General features: G+C 40.5%; 2 protein-coding genes across 9 annotated transcripts in view; one reads left to right on the top strand and one right to left on the bottom strand.

The window, feature by feature from the left end:
• The window catches only part of PSD3 (pleckstrin and Sec7 domain containing 3), a 696342-nt gene that overhangs the window by 675384 nt on the left and 2835 nt on the right, over positions 1-18123 (bottom strand). For 4 of the 8 annotated variants that reach the window (XM_064272735.1, XM_023551047.2, XM_064272733.1 and 1 more), the window contains exons 1-2: positions 11435-11859; positions 9246-9468 (exon numbers count right to left, since the gene is read on the bottom strand). The gene's annotated coding sequence lies outside the window, so the exon portion shown is untranslated. Of the gene's footprint in view, positions 1-9245; positions 9469-11434; positions 11861-18123 lie in introns of those variants that run through there. The other 4 variants (XM_064272736.1, XM_010592409.3, XM_064272737.1 and 1 more) reach the window with 4 other exon arrangements.
• LOC111751266 (uncharacterized) overlaps positions 1-18123 on the top strand; it is a 45787-nt gene that overhangs the window by 6286 nt on the left and 21378 nt on the right. The gene's annotated exons all lie outside the window — the stretch shown is intronic.

The following is an 18123-nucleotide window of genomic DNA, read 5'->3' on the forward strand; positions in this document are numbered from 1 at the left end:
GAAGAGGACCTGAAGCACTTACTGATGAAGATCAAAGGTCACAGCCTTCAGTATGGATTACACCTCAACATAAGGAAAACAAAAATCCTCACAACTGGACCAATGAGCAACATCATGATAAATGGAGAAAAGACTGAAGTTGTCAAGGATTTCATTTTACTTGGATCCACAATCAACACCCATGGTAACAGCAGTCAAGAAATCAAAAGACACCTTGCATTGGGCAAATCTGCTGCAAAGGACCTCTTCAAAGTGTTGAAGAGCAATGATGTCACCCTGACGACTAAGGTGCGCCTGACCCAAGCCATGGTATTTTCAATCGCTTCATATGCATGTGAAAGCTGGACAATGAATAAGGAAGACCAAAGAAGAACTGACGCTTTTGAATTGTGGTGTTAGCGAAGAATACTGAATATACCATGGACTGCCAAAAGAACGAACAAATCTGTCTTGGAAGAAGCGCAGCCAGAATGCTCCTTAGAGGCAAAGATGGCGAAACTGCATCTTACATACTTTGGACATGTTGTCAGGAGGGATCAGTCTCTGGAGAAGGACATCATGCTTGGCAGAGTAAAGGGTCAGTGGAAAAGAGGAAGACCCTCAACAAGGTGGATTGACACAGTGGCTGCAAGCATAACAACAATTTTAAGGATGACGCAAGACCGGGCAGTGTTTCGTTCTGTTGTGAATAGAGTCGCTATGAGTTGGAACCGACTCGACGGCACCTAAGAACAACAACAACTGAACCACTACAGCACTTTACATGTCGCTGATTGCCACCCCCTTCTCAGCATTCACTACTCTGGATCCTCTCTGTCCTCCTCTACACGCTCTGCTCCCAGGGAGCGCATCACCCAGGCTCCTCTGCTGCTGGATTTGGCCAATGGGAGGAAGCAGCAGGAGATCAGAAGGGAAAGGAGAGAAAGGTCAGAGTATTTCTTCCTAAGGTCTCCCTGCTTTGGCATGGAGTCTGGCAGTGCTTCTGTTTCTCCAGTAGGATGGAATGGTCCCTCCTCCAAGCTCCAGCTCTATTCATTTTCTCCCCTTGGCCCTCCTTCCATTTGTTAAATGTCTGTGGGTTTCTCAACAACCTTTGCTGATTCAACATAGCCCACACCTCTGTAGATAAACCCATCATTCAAGTCTCCTCATCTCAACCATCTGGGGTAAATGCTGTTTCCTCTTGGGACCCCGAGAGGTACACCAATATTCATCTTTCTCTCCATTTTATAATTATAATAGAAACATGTTTATTACAGAAACTTTGGGAAATAAAGAAAATAAAAACCAACGAAAATCCAACTGCTCTGACAGGGATCACACTAGAGGGTCCAAGACAGAGTGGGAGAAAAATATAGAACAAAATTCTAACTCACAGAAAAAGACCAGACCTACTGGTCTGACAGAGACTGGAGAAACCCTGAGAGTATGGCCCCTGGATACTCTTTTAGCTCAGTAATGAAGTCACTCCTAAGGTTCACCCTTCAGTCAAAGGTTCACCCTTCATAAAGGTCCATAAAACAAAACTAGACTTAATGAGCACACCAGCTCAAGGGCAAGGACGAGAAGGCAGGAGAGGACAGGAAAGCTGGTAACAGGGAACCCAAGGTCAAGAGTGCTGACATACTGTGGGGTTGGCAACCAATGTCACAAAACAATATGTGTATTAATTGTTTAATGAGAAACTAATTTGCTCTGTAAACCTTCATCTAAAGTACAATAAAAAAAAAAAAAATAGGTGAATGGTTGTGCCCAGCTACCCATACTTACCATTCTGATCAGGGCCACAAACAGATGAACCCTGATAGAACGGGAAAAATACGCAGAAAAGAAAGATTCTTAAAAAGATTAGACTTCCTTTTGAGACCAGAAGACTCCCTGAAACTACTGCCCTGGGATACTCTTTAAACCCTGAACCAGAACTATCCCCTAAGACCACCTCTTAGCGAAATAACAGAGTGGCACACAAAACAAAGGATATTACCTGTGAGTACGGTCCTCTCTAGGGAAAAAAAAAAATTTACATGAGACCAAAAGGTCAACAATTACTCTAAAGCAAAAATGAGACAAGAGGGCAGGGAAACTAGAGTATAGGGAATGGAATAGAGAACACAAGAAAGAGAACGTTGACTCATTATGAAAAATGTAACTAATGTCACTGAACAAATTTTATAAAAATTGTCAAATGGAAACCTAATTTACTATGTAAACTTTCTCCAAAAACACAATAAACTATCATTAAAAAACAACAACAACCAAAATCCTGCTACAAGGAGAGAAACATTATTGACCTATTATTGTGTATCTCCTGTTGGTGGATGTCACAAGGGAAGCATTACATAAATTTGTTGTTTTGTTCTCTGTGTCTTTTTTTCTTTAAATATTCTTCAAGAATGTGATATTTAATGGATTCTTAGCATTCTGTAGTATTTATAACTCTTGTGGCACTTGAGTTATACTTGGATTCTACCTCTCTGCCACTGGAAGAAGCTCATCCAGGTCAATGTTCTGTGTCATTCTACTAGCCCAGCACCTTGCACAGTAATGTTATTCATTCATAATTTGCATCATTCACCCCATCCTGCATGCCAAGAAATCCTATACTCCTTATTACAAGTCAGCCAGCCACACATTCGGCTCTAAGCTTTCTACCAGCCCATTCAAAAAGGAAAACACTAATAGTCAGTTCAGAGTTTCCATAAAATATAAACAATCCAGTTACTCCGGAGAAGAGCTGGCAGAAAGGCATGATGTAGTCTTCAACAATATTCCTACATTAAGGCAGAGAGGGATTTCACAGGGTTGTTTCTTATAAAATCTGCCTGTGTTAGCTGAGGGGTATCGTGCCAAACAGCAAGTTAGAAAAAACAGTTCTATAAGGGGCCAGTGAGATGTTGTCCAGGTAGACAGCTCTTGATTGGACTTAACCCCGAATAGAGTTCAGAGGATCTGAAGAAAAGGACGGTCTGCCTATTCTTCAGAAAAGCCTCCATTAACGGGCCTCTTTGTAATACCCATTTTCATGTGATATCCACTTAACCATGATCTGGTTCCCGCAATGTGGTCACCTGAATGAAAACAGATTCTATCCTTTCCACAAACATATAAAAATACTGGATAAAATATAGCCAAATATATATATATATACACACATATATACACGCAGCCAAGTCTGAAAGAACTTACGGACAATCTCCAGGTACCAGCAACATGGAGGGCAGTCACAGGCAGAGTGACAGATTTGCCCAGTGGTGGCCCAGGAGGACATCAAACCTGAATACATGCCCTAAAGGATGAGATTTTAATGCATAAACAAGGACATTAAGTATGGTTTTAGGCTTCTGCAAAAGAGCTGAAACCAGGAAATGTTGTATACAGCTAAGTTCCTGGAAAGAAGGGGCAGAAAAACTCTACTACTAGTTTGTCTCTGGCTAGGACTCTGGTTTAAAAAAAGAAGTCAAATAAACGTTACAAAAATCTTCCCATGAGAAATTGGAACCTTAATCCTGAGCCATTTGCAAATGTGGAATACTAATTTATAGAGTCGTTTATTGTTGTTATTGTTGTTAGGTGCCATGGAGTTGATTTCAACTCATAGCAACCCCATGTGACAGAGTAGAACTGCCCCATAGGGTTTTCTAGGCTGGAATCTTTACAAAAGCAGATTGCCACATGTTTCCCCTGAAGAGCTGCTGGGTGAGTTCGAACCGTCAACCTTTCGGTTAGCAGCGAGTATTTAATCATTTGTACCACTAAACCCAAAAAAACCAAACCCACTGTCGTCGAGTCGAGACTCATAGCGACCCTATAGGACAGAGTAGAACTGCCCCACAGAGTTTTCAAGAAGCACCTGGCGGATTTGAACTGCCAACCTCTTGGTTAGCAGCCTTAGCACTTAACCACTACACCACCAGGGTTTCTGCTAAGGGAGCCCTATAATAGCTATAGCCTTAAAAAAAAAAAAAAAAAATAGCCTTAGGAGCTTGTAAAAAAAAAAAAATGGTTTATCCTCTGGTCAAGCTCAAGTAATTTTGTTATAATGCTGTCTACAAAGGGTGCTCACAACTAAATAAATCATTAGGCTGAGAACAAGCCTGAAAACACACTCATAACCTTTCACCGTCTGCATCGTTAAACTAGTAGGAAAAAGGGATAGTCAATCAGCAATTGAATGTCTACTAAAAATACTAGGCAATATATTGTATTATCTATCATCATGGAAAACAGGCACTCATAATCCAAGTCTACAGACAGTATTAAAAATCATATATATTTATTGGCTTTTGCATGCAATGTTTGCAAATCATTTGTTTTTGGAGATGCTAATATTAAGATCTATATTACTTGCCATAGTTGAGCAATAAAGAAAATAACCTAAGATTTGTCGAAAAACCAGAGGAGAGTCAGTTTGAGACTGAAGAAAAACAGAAACAAAAGAAAGACAGGAGGCTAAGAGACACATGAAGAAATGCTCATGGTCGCTAGCCATTGGAGAAATGCAAATCAAAACTACAATGAGATGCCATCTCACCCCGTCAGTGTTGGCACTAACCCAAAAAATGCAAAATAACAAATGTTCGAGAGGCTGTGGGGAGACTTGACGTACTGGTGGGAACGTAAAATGGTACAACCACTTTGGAAGATGATATGGTGCTTCCTTAAAAAGCTAGAAATAGAAATACCATCCAATATAGCAATCCTACTCCTAGGAATACACCCGAGAGAATTAAGAGCCGTCACACATATGCACACCCATGTTCACTGCAGCTCTGTTCACAACATCAAAAAGATGGAAACAACCTAAATGCCCATCAACAGATGAATGGATAAACAAATTGTGGTACACACAATGGAATACTATTCAACAATAAGGAACAATGATGAATCTTCAAGACATCTCACATCATGGATAAATCTGGAGGACATTATGCTGAGTGAAATAAGTCAGTCACAAAAGGACAAATACTGTATGAGACCACTATTATAAGAACTCAAGAAAAAGTTTACACAAAGAAAAAAGCATTCTTTGATGGTTACTAGGGTGGGGAGGTAGGGAGGCAGGAAATCACTAACTAGATGGTAGACAAGGGTCAACTTCAGTGAAGGGAAGACAATACACATTACAGGGGAAGTCAGCATAACTGGACCAAAGAAAAAGCAAAGAAGTTTCCTAGACACATCCAAACACTTTGAGAGACAGAGTAGATGGGGCTGGAGTCTGGGAACCATAGTTTAATTAACATAACATAGTTTATAAAGAAGATGCTCTACATCTCACTTTGGTGAATAGCATCTGGGGTCTTATAAGCTTGAGAGCAGCCATCTAAGATACATCAATTGGTCCCATCCCAAAGGAGAGTGAAGAAAACCAAAGATACAAGGAGAATATCAGTCCAAAGGACTAATGGACAAATATTAGACTGGACTATAAGACATAAAATGATACTCGTGAAGAGTCTACTTCTTAGTTTGAATAGATACACAAGACTAAATGGGCAGTTCTTGTCTGGAGGCAAGATGAGAAGGCACAAAGGGACAGGAGCTGGTTGAGTGGACACTGGAAATCCAAGGCAGAAGGAGAAATGTGCCGTCACATTATAAAGAGAGCAACTAGGATAACATAACAATGTATGTATAAATTTTTGTATGAAAAACTAACTTGAGCTGTAAATTTTCATTTAAAGCACAATTAAAAAAACAAACTTCAACTTAACAACAAAAAGGCAAACAACCCAATCAAAAAATGGACAAAGGATTGGAACAGACAATTCCCCAAAGAGGATATTCAAATGGCTAATAAGCACATGAAAAGATGATCAGCATCATTAACCATTACCAAAAAATCCAACAAAAGCCATTGCCATCCAGCCAAATCTAACTCATAGTGACCCTATAGGACAGAATAGAGCTGCTCCATAAGGCTTCCAAGGCTATAAATTTTTATGGAAGCAGACTGCCACATCTTTCTCGCAAATTGACTGGTGGGTTTAAAACACTGACCTCTCATTTAGCAGACAAGCTCTTAACCACTGCGTGACCAGGGCTCCTTCCATTAACCATTAAAGATGCAAATCAAAACCACAATGAGGTATCTCTTACCCCCATTTAGAATGGCAATGATCAAAAAACTGGAAAACAGTAAGTGTTGACAAGGTTGTAGAGTAACTGAAACATTTATCCATTGCTGGTGGGAATATAAAATGGTGCAGTTTGGCTGTTCCTCAAAAAGTTGAAAACAGAAGTATCATACAACCCAGCCATCCCAATCCTAGGTATACACCCTGAAGAAGTAAAGGCAGGGGTGCAAACAGAAACCTTTATACCAATATTCACTGCAGCACTTTTTACAATAGCCAAAGGCGGAAACAACCAAAATGTCCATCAAAAGATGAATGAATGAACAAATTGTAGTACATACAAACAATGGAATATCATGCAGCCATGAAGGGAAATGAAGTCTTGATGCGTGCCACAACATGGAGGAACCTTGAAAACATTATGCTGAAGGAAATAAGTCAGTCACAAAAGGCCAAATACTGTATGATCTCCCTTACATGGAATAAGTAAATATATACAAACTGAAGATTATTAATGGTGACCAAAAAGTGGGAGGGAGGGGGAAAGGGAGAGTTTTTGATTGAGGGGCACTAAGTTTGTGTTAATGGTGGTGGAATGTTTTGGATGAGGCTAACAATAATGGTGGCACAACACGAAAAATGTAATCAATGCCAATGAGTCACAGATGTGGAGGCTGTATTGATGGATGTCTTGGCATATACATTTCCACCACAATAAAAGAAAGAAAAGAAAAGCCATAAATACAAAAAACTATTGAAAAGAAAAAACTGAAGCCAAAACTAAGAAAAATATATTCTGAGAGACTTGCACAAACTTCTTTAAATAGTGAAACAAGGAATCTGAATTGCATTTGGATTTTAAAGGTAAGATCCGCAAAGAAGGATACTTCCTGTCGTGAGACTTGGGTAGAGGAGGATGGGGTGACTCAATTCTCTCATCTGGTAGGGTGACAGATAATTAGTATTGTGATGTTAAACAGACTAACTAAAGGCAAGACGGAACTGGACTATTGATTGGACTTGTTTCCTACATCAACAGCCACATGACACCAAATCCTATGGTCCGTTTGCAAAGGTGAACCACAGAGACATGTCCAACAGCTGCATATCACCGAACAAAAGATAATTTGGCTTCTCAGCCCCAGGTGCTTTATATGCCCTATGCTATTCTTTTGAGAAAGGAGCCCTGCTGGTACCGCGTCAGCAGTTCGAACACATTCCATGGCTCCGCAGAACAAAGACTTGGTGATCTGCTTTCATAAAGATTAGAGCCAAGAAGACCCTATGGGGCAGTTCTGCGCTGTCTCATTGGGCTGCTATGGGTTGGAATCGACTCAATGAGAATCATGGGAGATCACAGTTTTGTTTTTTTAAGTATAATTTTCTCAGTACATGTTCTTCACCAGAATTTTCAATTCCCACATTCGTCTTTCAGTTTCTCTTGCATGAGCAGAGAGTAAAAACAGAAACTCTGATTTAAATCACTCTGTATAATTAGCATGCTGGAACACTGTAATTAGAGCAGTGGTTCTCCGTGTGGTCTCTGTACTAGGAGCATCAGCGACACGTGGAAACCTGTTGGAAACACAGACTCTCAGGCTTCCCCAGAGCCTCTGAATCAGAAATGCTGGGGACTGGGCTCAGCCACATGTTTCTTTTATTCATTTTTCTTTTTACTGAGATTGACTTTTTTTTTTTTTTATTGTGGTAAATATATATGTAAGAAAACATCTGTCAACATTTCTTACATGTACCATTCAGTGACATTAATCACATTCATCTTGTTCTTCAACCATCCTCACTATGCGTTTTCAAATTTTTCCATCACCCTTAACAGACGCTCAGTGTATTCTGAGCATTGAGTCTTCCTTTCTCTTCCTGTCTGCCCACCTTGGTAGTTACTAATAAACTTGAAGGGTAATGGGTTTCTCTTTATATGTGACCTTTCTGGCTCTGGGTGTGTAGCTCTGACAAGATAATTTGCAAGGCCACAATCTTGCAGAGGGATTGGACAGTTTACTATGCAAATAAAGTGTGTAAAACCCTTGCTGGGGTTGGTCCATTACTATGCAAGCTAGGTGACTGTGGCCTAGCTAGGGAATTGGTCAGTTTCTGGCCCTGCTGGAGGGGGGGGAGGGAGGAGGCACAGCTTGAAATTGATAAGGATCTTGTTATAAGATAATCTGTGCTTATCTTGCAGAGATTTTTAGAGAGACATGAAGAGAGAGAGAAGGAGCTACAACATGGAAGACGGCAAAAAATGGCACTAGATGGTGAGAAGCGGCTGAGAGATGCAGAGCCCAACGGCAGTAGGCCCCAGCAGGGCCCAGGGGCAATAGACCCAAGGAGGGCCTGGACGCAGTAGGCCAGAGCAAAGGGCCTGCCTATGGGCATAGCCAAGAAGGAACTGAGAGCTGTCTTGGATGGAAGCTGTCCTGACTGATGAACTGTATCCTGTCTCCTGAGTTGTTCCTGTTACTTCTAAGTTGATTCTGATCCTGAGTTGTAAGGTGTTACTTTCCCAATAAACTACTTAACTGTTAAGTACAGTTCATGAGTTCTACAAGACATGGCAGCAAATTAATGAATCCCAAAACCACAGGAGGAAGAATACTGAGGGGAGGGGAAGTAGTTGGTGTTAGAGATGATGGAGGGGTACAGCAGCTTGGAGAAGCTGGACATCTGGTCCATCTTTAACTTCCGCCTCATAGGAAGCAGCTTTAGGTTGATGGTGATTCTCATTATCCCTCTGAAATTAGATGGTTTCTGACGCCGCTACTAGATTACAGACCTCTATACACCATATAAGTGCTACAGCTGCTAACCGAAGGGTTGGCAGTTCAAATCCACCAGGTGCTCCTTGGAAACCCTATGGGGCAGTTCTACTCTGTCCTGTAGAGTCACTATGAGTTGTAATCAACTCGATGGCAATGGTTTGGGTTTTTTGTTTTGTTTTATTTTGGTAAATACTTGCCAGTTTAGATATTTCATGTAACTGGGATCATATGACATTTGTCCATTTGTGCCTGACTTATTTCACTCAGCATGATGAGCAATGTGTGTTTTAACAAGTCCTCCAGTATCTTAGGCTGGATTCTCTACGGGAGCAAAACCAGTAGAGCTTATGAATATATACAGAGAGAGATTTATATCAAGGAAATGACTCACTCGGTTGTAGAGGCTGGGATGTCCCAACTCCATGGGTCAAGCTGGAGGCTTCTCTTGATTCATGTAGCTGCAGGGGCTGACAAACCCAAGATCAGCAGGTTTAACAACAGGGCTCTTGCTCACAGGCTGCAAAGACTGACGAATCCCAAGATCGGCAGGCAAGACAGCAGGTAAGCTGCTAGCTCAAATCCCAAGAACAGCAGGTCACACAAACAGGAGCCAGCTGTAGGATCCAGAGCAAGCAAAAGCCCATGAGCCTTGCCCAAAAGTTCACCTATATTGGATGCAGGCTACACCCCCAAGGAAACTCCCTTTCAACTGACTGGCTACTCACAACAGATCCCATCGTGGAGGTGATCACATTATATCAAATCTCATCATGGAGGTGACTGCAACATTATACAACTGCCAAACTACATCGTAACTGCCAAACCACAGAGAATCATGCCCCAGCCACGTTGACACACAACCTTAACAACCACACCCAGTGATTCTGATACAGGGTGAATTCTGAGAAAAACAGTTATTCTTTTTTCTGATTACAGTAGCAACATTATAAATTAAGCAATAGAAAACCACTGAATTTTTGTTTGTCCTGGGATCTGTTTTTCAGCAAGATAGGAAATTTTGGAATTTCTGTGTTCACAGACATCTAAAACACAAATCCTAAACTCACTGAACTGAAAACGAAATTCTGAAAGGGTGGGTTTCCTGCTGTTTGTGATTTAACTTCTGAGGACTTTGCATCTGCACTGTTGACATTGTAGATTATTCTAAACGATGAATGTTCTGTCATTTCAAACTGGATGAAATTTGATTAGACTGGGGGACTTAAACTCCCACAGTAATTGGTAAGTGCTCTGTCTAGAAAAAGAAAGTGAAGCAAAACTAAACACAAAGGAATAAACAAGAACTTTTATTTGGATAGAAATGGATGGAAATATTTGAGAAACTGAAGGAAAAAATAAACAATACAGTATCATGAACACGACCGACCCTTCCCCACCCAAGGCGTTTCCATTTTAAATTAGGGCCATGTTTAATTACAGGGAAGACCCATGAAACTGTAAAATACACAAAAGCAGAAAACAAAATAAAATAAGGGGAGAGTCTTTGGATAAATCTTTTACAACCTAAAAGCATGACTGTAAATGAATGTTCCTCGGAAAATTATCAAGAGTATTTACATTCCCTAAAAATTAGTCTCAGAAAAGTAAAAACAAAAGGACCACTTGAGCCTGACATAGTATCTTTACTTTTCCCCAAAAAACAGCACATGGTTTTTTATTATTTTATTTTGTTGTTGAAAATATACACAGCAATACACACTCCAATTCGACAGTTTCTATGTGTAAAATTCAGCCACACTGATTACAGTCTTTGAGTTGTACAAGCATTCTCAGCCTCTTTTCTGAATTGTTCCTCCCCCATTAACATAAACTCATTGCCCCCTAAGACCAAAAACAAAAACCAAACCCATTGCGGTCCAGTCAATTCCAACCTGTTGTGACCCTATAGGGCAGAGCAGAACAGCCCCATAGGGTTTCCAAGCAGCAGCTGGTGGGTTCAAACTGCCAAGCTTTTGGTTAGCAGCCGTAGTCCATAACCACTAAGCCACCAGGGCTCCAAAGGTTCCTATGTAATCTTTTGAGTTGTTGTCAATTCGATCCCATATAGATAGATCTTAAAAGAGTGTAATGCTCAAGCAGACATTCTTTACTAGTTGAGCGAAACTATTGTTTGGTCTTAAGAAGGTTTCAGGGAAAACTTTTGGATTATGTTTTAAAAATTTTCTCAGGGCAGTAATTTGGGGGGTTCATCCAGCCTTCATGACTCCAGAAAGTCTGGATTCCCTGAGGATTTGAAAGTATGTTCTGCATCTTCCCCCTTTTGATCAGGGTTCTTCTATAGAATCTTTGATCAAAATATTCAGTGATGGTAGCTGGGCACCATCCAGCTCTTCTGGTGCAGAGATTTAGTGAGTCCCAGAAATAAACTTTACTAACACATGTGATCATTACAACACCAAACAAATTTTAAAATGCCAAAGCTTTCAGCCACCTATTTGGGATTGCCGGGTTTCTTTCTTTATGGATATCATGGCGGCGGGAAGGGCCTTAGGAGTCCCTGGGTAGTTCAAGTAGTTAAGGGCTTGGCTACTAAAGAAAATGTTAGTGGTTCAAACTCACCCAGAGGTACCTCTGAAGAAAGGCCTGCCGATCTGCTTCCAAAAGGTCACAACCATGAACACCCTGTGGAGAAATTCAACTCTGCAACACATGGGGTCTCCGTGAGCTGGAATTGACTCAACAGCAACGGATTAAAAAAAAAATTTTTTTTGAGAGTCTGTTTTTTGTTGTTGTTTTGTTTTTTGTTCTGGAAGGGCCATTGGAATTACTAGAGCTTCCTTGACAGGTTTTCTGCTCTCCTCCCGCCTCAGGGTCTTGAGATGTACATAAGCCTTGCAGCATATTTCAGGGTTTGCTTCTTTTCAAGAAGTTTTGCCCTTTAGTATTTGCAAAACTGTCATTTTTCTTTGGAAGAAAGATGAAAGTGCAATTTTTCAGGAATTATTAACTGTTTCCAGTAAATGGTCCCATGAGCAAGAAGGAAGGGAAGAAAATAAAAAAATAAAGAAAAAGAAGGAACACTGTGCTTAAATGAGAAGTAGGGAAATAACCATGGTTTCCCCCACATAAATCTGTAGCATAAATGAATCATCTAACTTTGGCAACAGCCTTTAGGGGAATGTACTTGGAGACTACAGGAAGGCTTACTGGGTGATTTCCTGGACATTTCTCAATGACGTGGCAAAGTGGTACTGTCTACCTGATAATAAACGCCAGAGATTTCTAAATAGAACACGTGGTGCTTGTATCTTGAGGATATTTTATGAGACCCTCCACTACAATGAAATATGCTTCCATGTCTTCTGTTGAGAGCCTGGACACACAGAATCATCTAGAATCAATGTAGCTCAAATTTCGTTTTTAGTTCAACCCAAGGGCCCAGAAACAAGGGCGGCTCCAAGTTTTCACACCCCATAAAAGCCTTCTTTTGTTCTGACCTATTTCAAAGACAATGACCAAATGACCAAGGCCTCTTGTCACCAAATGTAACAAAAAAAGGCTACTTCTGAATTTCAGTGCCAGATAATTGGAAGCATTCTAATTTCTATAGGGTAGCAATGCCCTAGGGAAGATGGGAAAATGGAGAACAAGGATGACCTATGCCTAGAAATGTCAGTTGAGAGAATATAGTAAGAATCACAGTCAAATCTCTCTCTTCAGCCCCAATTAAAATCAACCCAAGGAAAGAACCTTGGGTGATATTTAAGGGGTGAGACTACGAAGACAGGGAGGAAAAGAAAGAGAAGAGAACTGCTTCACAAAACCATGGAAGGAATTTCCAGAAGGAAGGACTGTAATGAGGTCCAGTAAAGTGACCACTCTGAAGTTAGGAGTTCAGGACCACGGATGACCTTTGCTATAACAATTTCAGTCGAGAAGTGAGGACTGAAAGCAGATTTCAAGGGACTGAAGAGAAAAAAATGACGGATGTGAAAGCAGCGACTGTAGAAATCACTTTCAAGAAGCTTGGCAGTGAGACGAAGGAGAGGCAAAAGAAAGTAAACTGAGGGAGAGTGTGACATGAGAGAAGGCTTTCGTACCAAAGAAAAGACTTGTGCACATTTATAGGGAGACGAAAGGAGTAAACTGAAGAAACAAACAGAGTAGAAAAATTAATAAAATAAATCCCTATGTAGTGTTGCTGTTAGGGATATCAAGTCGGTCCCCACTCACAGTGACCCCATGTACAACAGAACCAAACAGTGCCTGGTCCTGTGCCATCCTCACAATCTAAGCTATGCTTGAGCCCATTGTTGCAACCACTGTGTCAATCTATTTTGTTCAGGGTCACCCTCTCTTTCACTGACCCTCTACCTTACGAAGCATGAAGTCCTTCTCCAGGGACTGGTCCTTCCTGATAACATGTCCAAAGTACGCTGAGGAGAAGTCTCACCACCCTCACCTCTAAAGAGTATTCTGGCTGTACTTCTTCCAAGATAGATTCATTCATTCTTCCAGCAGTCCATGGTACAGTCAATATTCTTCACCAACACCATAATTCAAAGACGTCAATTCTTCTCTGGTCTTCCTTATTCACTGTCCAGTTTTCGCATGCATTTAAGAGGCCTGAAAATCTCATGGCGTGGGTCGAGTGTACTGTAGTCCTCAAAATGACATTTCTTGCTTTTTAACACTTGAAAAAGGTCTCTTGCAGCAGATTTGCCCAATGCAGTTTGCCATTTGACTTCCTGACTACTGCTTCCATGGGTGTTGATTGTGGGTCCAAGTTAAATGAAATCTTTGACAATACTAATATCCTGTTTATCATGATGTTGCTTACTGGTTCATAGCAGGTGGAGAAGGAAGCAGATCATTAGCCAAGATGAAAAAAATTGGCTTTGGAGAGAAACGAAGTATACCTTTTCTCTAAAATGTGATGGCAGAAAGAAAGGATGGGTAAAAATATGGTACCTTTGGAAGTGGGCAAGAGGGAAATTGAGGCATGATGATTCTCTTAACATTACTCTGAAAAATCTAGGAAGCCATGATTTCTGCTGAGAGAAAATATGGTTAGTGGAGATGGCAATGGAAATAAACTGAGTTTACATGGAAAGCTCAAGAGATGTTATGGAAACTGGCTTCTAAGAATGGAAACTTAGAAAAGAAAAAAAAAAACCTGACTTTTTTTTTATTTATTTAAAGCTTCTTCCTCCATCCAGTACATTTCCTGGTAAAACAACACTTTCAAATGAGGAAAAAAGAACTGACGCTCAGGCAGGTCCAGAGTAACATTCACTAAGGTGTCAAATTTGTCTGAAAGAGAACCCACCGCTGATGGCGACCTTAGTGGACATGGGACGCAGTTGTCTCAGTTGCTCTCATAGGGGGCACGGATACCATCAGCCCGAGGTAAGGTGATTACGACCTTTATCTTGGACTCTTTCAGTCATAACTGTGGAGGAACACATAACTTCACCTCAGGTGTCTCTGATCTGCTTCCTTAGTTCAAAAGGGGGCAGCAGAGCGCTACCTCAAGTGCTGCATTTATGTCCCTTTTCAGCTTCTGCCAACGAGGGAGGGAAAGGACACCAAACTAAATCGAGAGCTTACAAAAATAAACAAGTCTCACCAAAGTACCAGGTAATGCACACTTCCGTCTGGCTGCTTCCTACAAAGCTCAGCAAACCGTAAGCTCTGAGAAAACCGCCAGTTGCCATCAAGGCGACTCTGACTCATGGCGACCCCGTGTGTGTCAGGGCAGAACTGTGCTCCACAGGGTTTTCAGTGGCTGATTTTCAGATGTAGATGACCAGGCCTTTCTTCTGGGGCACCTCTGGGTGGACTCAAACATCCATCCTTTTAGTTGGCAGCCAAGCACATTATCCACTTCTACCATCCCATGACTACAGGGTTTATTAGAAATGGGAAAATATCAGTTTACCATATAGACACTGACCTAATACAAGTCCAATCCTTTATGAAATATTAAGCCTATAATGTGTGCTATCACAAAAGATCTGAATATACCGTTACTGGCCTAAAGGGCTGATTATGTTTCTAATAAAGTACCTGCCACCAGGTAGAGCGATACCTTGAGGTTTGGATACACAAGAGAACTGTGTCTATTTTCCAAGGAAGAATAGCCAAGAAGTAATATCAAGCCCATTGCCGTCGAGTCAATTCTGACTCATAGCGACCCTACAGACAGAACAGAACTACCCAATAGTTTCTAAGGAGCACCTGGTGGATTTGAACTACCGACCTTTTGGTTAGCAGCCGCAGCACTTAGCCACTATGCCACCGGGGTTTCTAAGTAGTACACCTAGTCACAACTGAACCAATTATTCTTTTCTAAATCTATATTAAGACAGGAAAAATATTTACTAAAGCTCGCATAACCAATGTTAGCTAATAGAGAGCAAGATTTAAAGAAACTCAAACACTCAGGTATATTTTAGTAATGGCTAAACTAGAATTTAACACTTCTTATTTTAAGGAAAGACTAACTCTGAACCTTTTCTTAAAATAAAAAATCTCCTACAGCGTGTAGATAATGCTCTTCTCTGCAGTTCACACATTACTCCCAAATTTCAGAAAAATTTGACTTGACAAGAAAGCTTATTGCGTTAGCTGTCAGGAGCCTTTAATTACCTCCTTCCTCTAGTTATTAGGACTTTATCTATCTTGTAATTATCCCCGGAATCTAAATTCGCTGAATCTTTTTTTCTAGGACAAAGCTACCTTTCGTCTTCTCTGCTCCAAGACTCTGAGTGCTCTCTTCCTTAAGGCCCGCAGGAAAAATGAAAAGAAAAAAATATATATACCATTCATTATATTTTCCTGTGTCTCCTGTCTGATCATGAAAGAGTTGCCCTGGCAGTAAAGTTACTAACTTCCTTGAACACCATCCCTCCTTATTTTTAATTTTTATGTCACCTCAAGAAATTTCTTTCCTGAACCTTCCAAGTATTAGTCTTAAGCAATTCTTGAATGGGTCAACGTCTTAACGCTAAACATCTGAAGATTAATTAGCACCCAAAAAGTGTTTTTAGCTAAACTGTATAGTAGTTTCTTAAAATATTTGTTAAAAAAAAAATTTAAGCCATTTTGTTTACCTTCCATTATTTTCTCAAGATCAAAAAATTACTGAATGTATCCATTCTACACGAGTATACTAAGGCAATTTTATTTCTCAGCATTTTTTTATTTATTTAGAAAAGTTTGTTTTTATCTCCATTGTTAAAAGTTCCTACTTCAGGAGGTAGCTTGCTGTAAAAACGTTAGCTTCTATTATTATTTACGAGTGATTAAGAAAAAATTGTTCTGACACCTGACCTGTATTTTCCAACTAAAGAGGTCTATAGGATTTTTTTTTTCATGGAAGTCATTTCAAAGTTCAAAATTTTTAACCATTAAACTTCTGTATTAAAAGTTGGAAGGGACTGCAGCCATCCAAAACATTTCATATCAAAATTTCAGACATGCATGTGCATACAGACTAGAACAGACTGGAAGGCGAAACATGAGATCGAATCTATAGAGGAACTGTATGTTGGTTGTCATTTCCTAAAGAGATCACTCAAACTCTACATTATTAGCATCCGCTGCTGTGGTTAAGCGCTCAGCTGCTAACCAAATCTGGAGTTTGAATCCACCAGGTGCTCCTTGAAACCCTATGAGGTCGTTCTACTCTGTCCTACAGGGTTGCTATGAGTCAGAATCGACTCAATGGCAATGGATTGGTTTTTTTTTTTTTTTTTTTTTTTTTGGAGGGGAGGGTTTGCTACTGTTTTATCAGGTAAAATACTGTGGAGGTTTTATAACTTATGAACTCGCCTGAAGCCTGGGTCCAATTAAGCCATGTAAGTCAAATTCCCTCTTTTGTAACTGTCACAAAACATTGTAAAATTGTGTCAAAAATATAAAATATTGCAGCATTTTACCACACTATGCTAGATTATATGGTCTGCAGAATTGGAGGTGGGTTTTCATGAATAGAGATTGCATGGTTTAAGAATTTAGATTCACATTTCCGTCAGAGACAAACTAGAGGCTATCTTGAGGAGTACCTCTAGGAAGAAACCAGAAACCCTACAAAAGCTCAAATATATGGTCTGTCACTTTAATGGTGGTTTTTTTTTTTTTTCTTTCTTTCTATGAAGGTCTACTGACTATACGCAGGGGTTTAAAAAGAAGCCGGCTAAAGACTTTCCATAAATTCAGAACAAACCAGTCTTTCAGAGAAGAAATACAAATATTCCAATCACTTCGCAAATTAAGAACAGATAATACGGAACTTTACTCAGAAACAAACAAATAGAGGAAACGGAAAGGAATTAGAAAAGGGAGTGGGAATCAAGAAAAGTGAAAGGAAAAGAGGACGGAAGAAGTGGTATAGGGACAGAAATTGCACAGAAAAGAGAAGAGAAAACCTTTAGGAAAGTGCTAACGGGCAAAGTGATACAGGGAAACAATTGAAAGAGTTCCTCTACATTAAATTACTGAGCCAGTAAGGTATTCCTGTTGCTATAATTCAGTTATTAAAAAAAAAAAAAAAAAAAAGTTAGTGTTTGACTAACTTTTCAGATGGTTTATGGGGTTCCCTCTGAAAGCTTTTGGAATCTCAGCACATTTTATCATATTTTACGGGTGTTTCCTCTTTCTCGTTAGTGGTTTTTATCTTTTATCCTAACAGGATAATAGGATGCGTCTTGCTTTGTCTCAGTTTTGTCTTAAGTCGCCAAAGGCTGCAAAATAAGAGGTGCCAAGCACTGCCAAATTTCAAAGACCACCTAGACAAGGCACGTAAGAGCTGAAAACTGGTCTTATAAAGCTTAATCACTCAACTGAAAGGATTGAACGTAAAGAGGTAGAAAGGAGATTTCTTTGGAACAAATTCTTCAGAGAACAAGTGGGCTGCTGTGCTTCCCCACCACCACCCTCACCCCTCTGAGAGGGGGGAGGAGGAGGAGGGCGTGCCTCACCCTCACCATAAGCCAAATGGAAGAGAAGCTTCCGTAGAGCCATAAGCACAACCATAAAGACTGTTTTGGGATGGTGTTGCCAATCGGCCTGACAGGGCAAAGCAGAAAGGAAAAGAGCCGCTTTGGGAGTGCCCAGTCCTTCCACCAACGGCTGGGCCCAGGGGCACTTCCTACCCATGAGTCCAGGGGCAGCCGGCTGATGGGAGCTGGACAATCATTTACCAAAGGGAATGTTTCTGAAACACCTCTGCCAGGGCCAAGCCTACCTCATCTCAACGGAAAGAGGCTAGAGTCGGGCCTTAGTCAAAGGGGCTGAGGGTTGGA

The sequence above is a fragment of the Loxodonta africana genome, chromosome 19 (assembly GCF_030014295.1).
Source record: "Loxodonta africana isolate mLoxAfr1 chromosome 19, mLoxAfr1.hap2, whole genome shotgun sequence".
NCBI classification, from domain to species: Eukaryota; Metazoa; Chordata; class Mammalia; order Proboscidea; family Elephantidae; genus Loxodonta; species Loxodonta africana.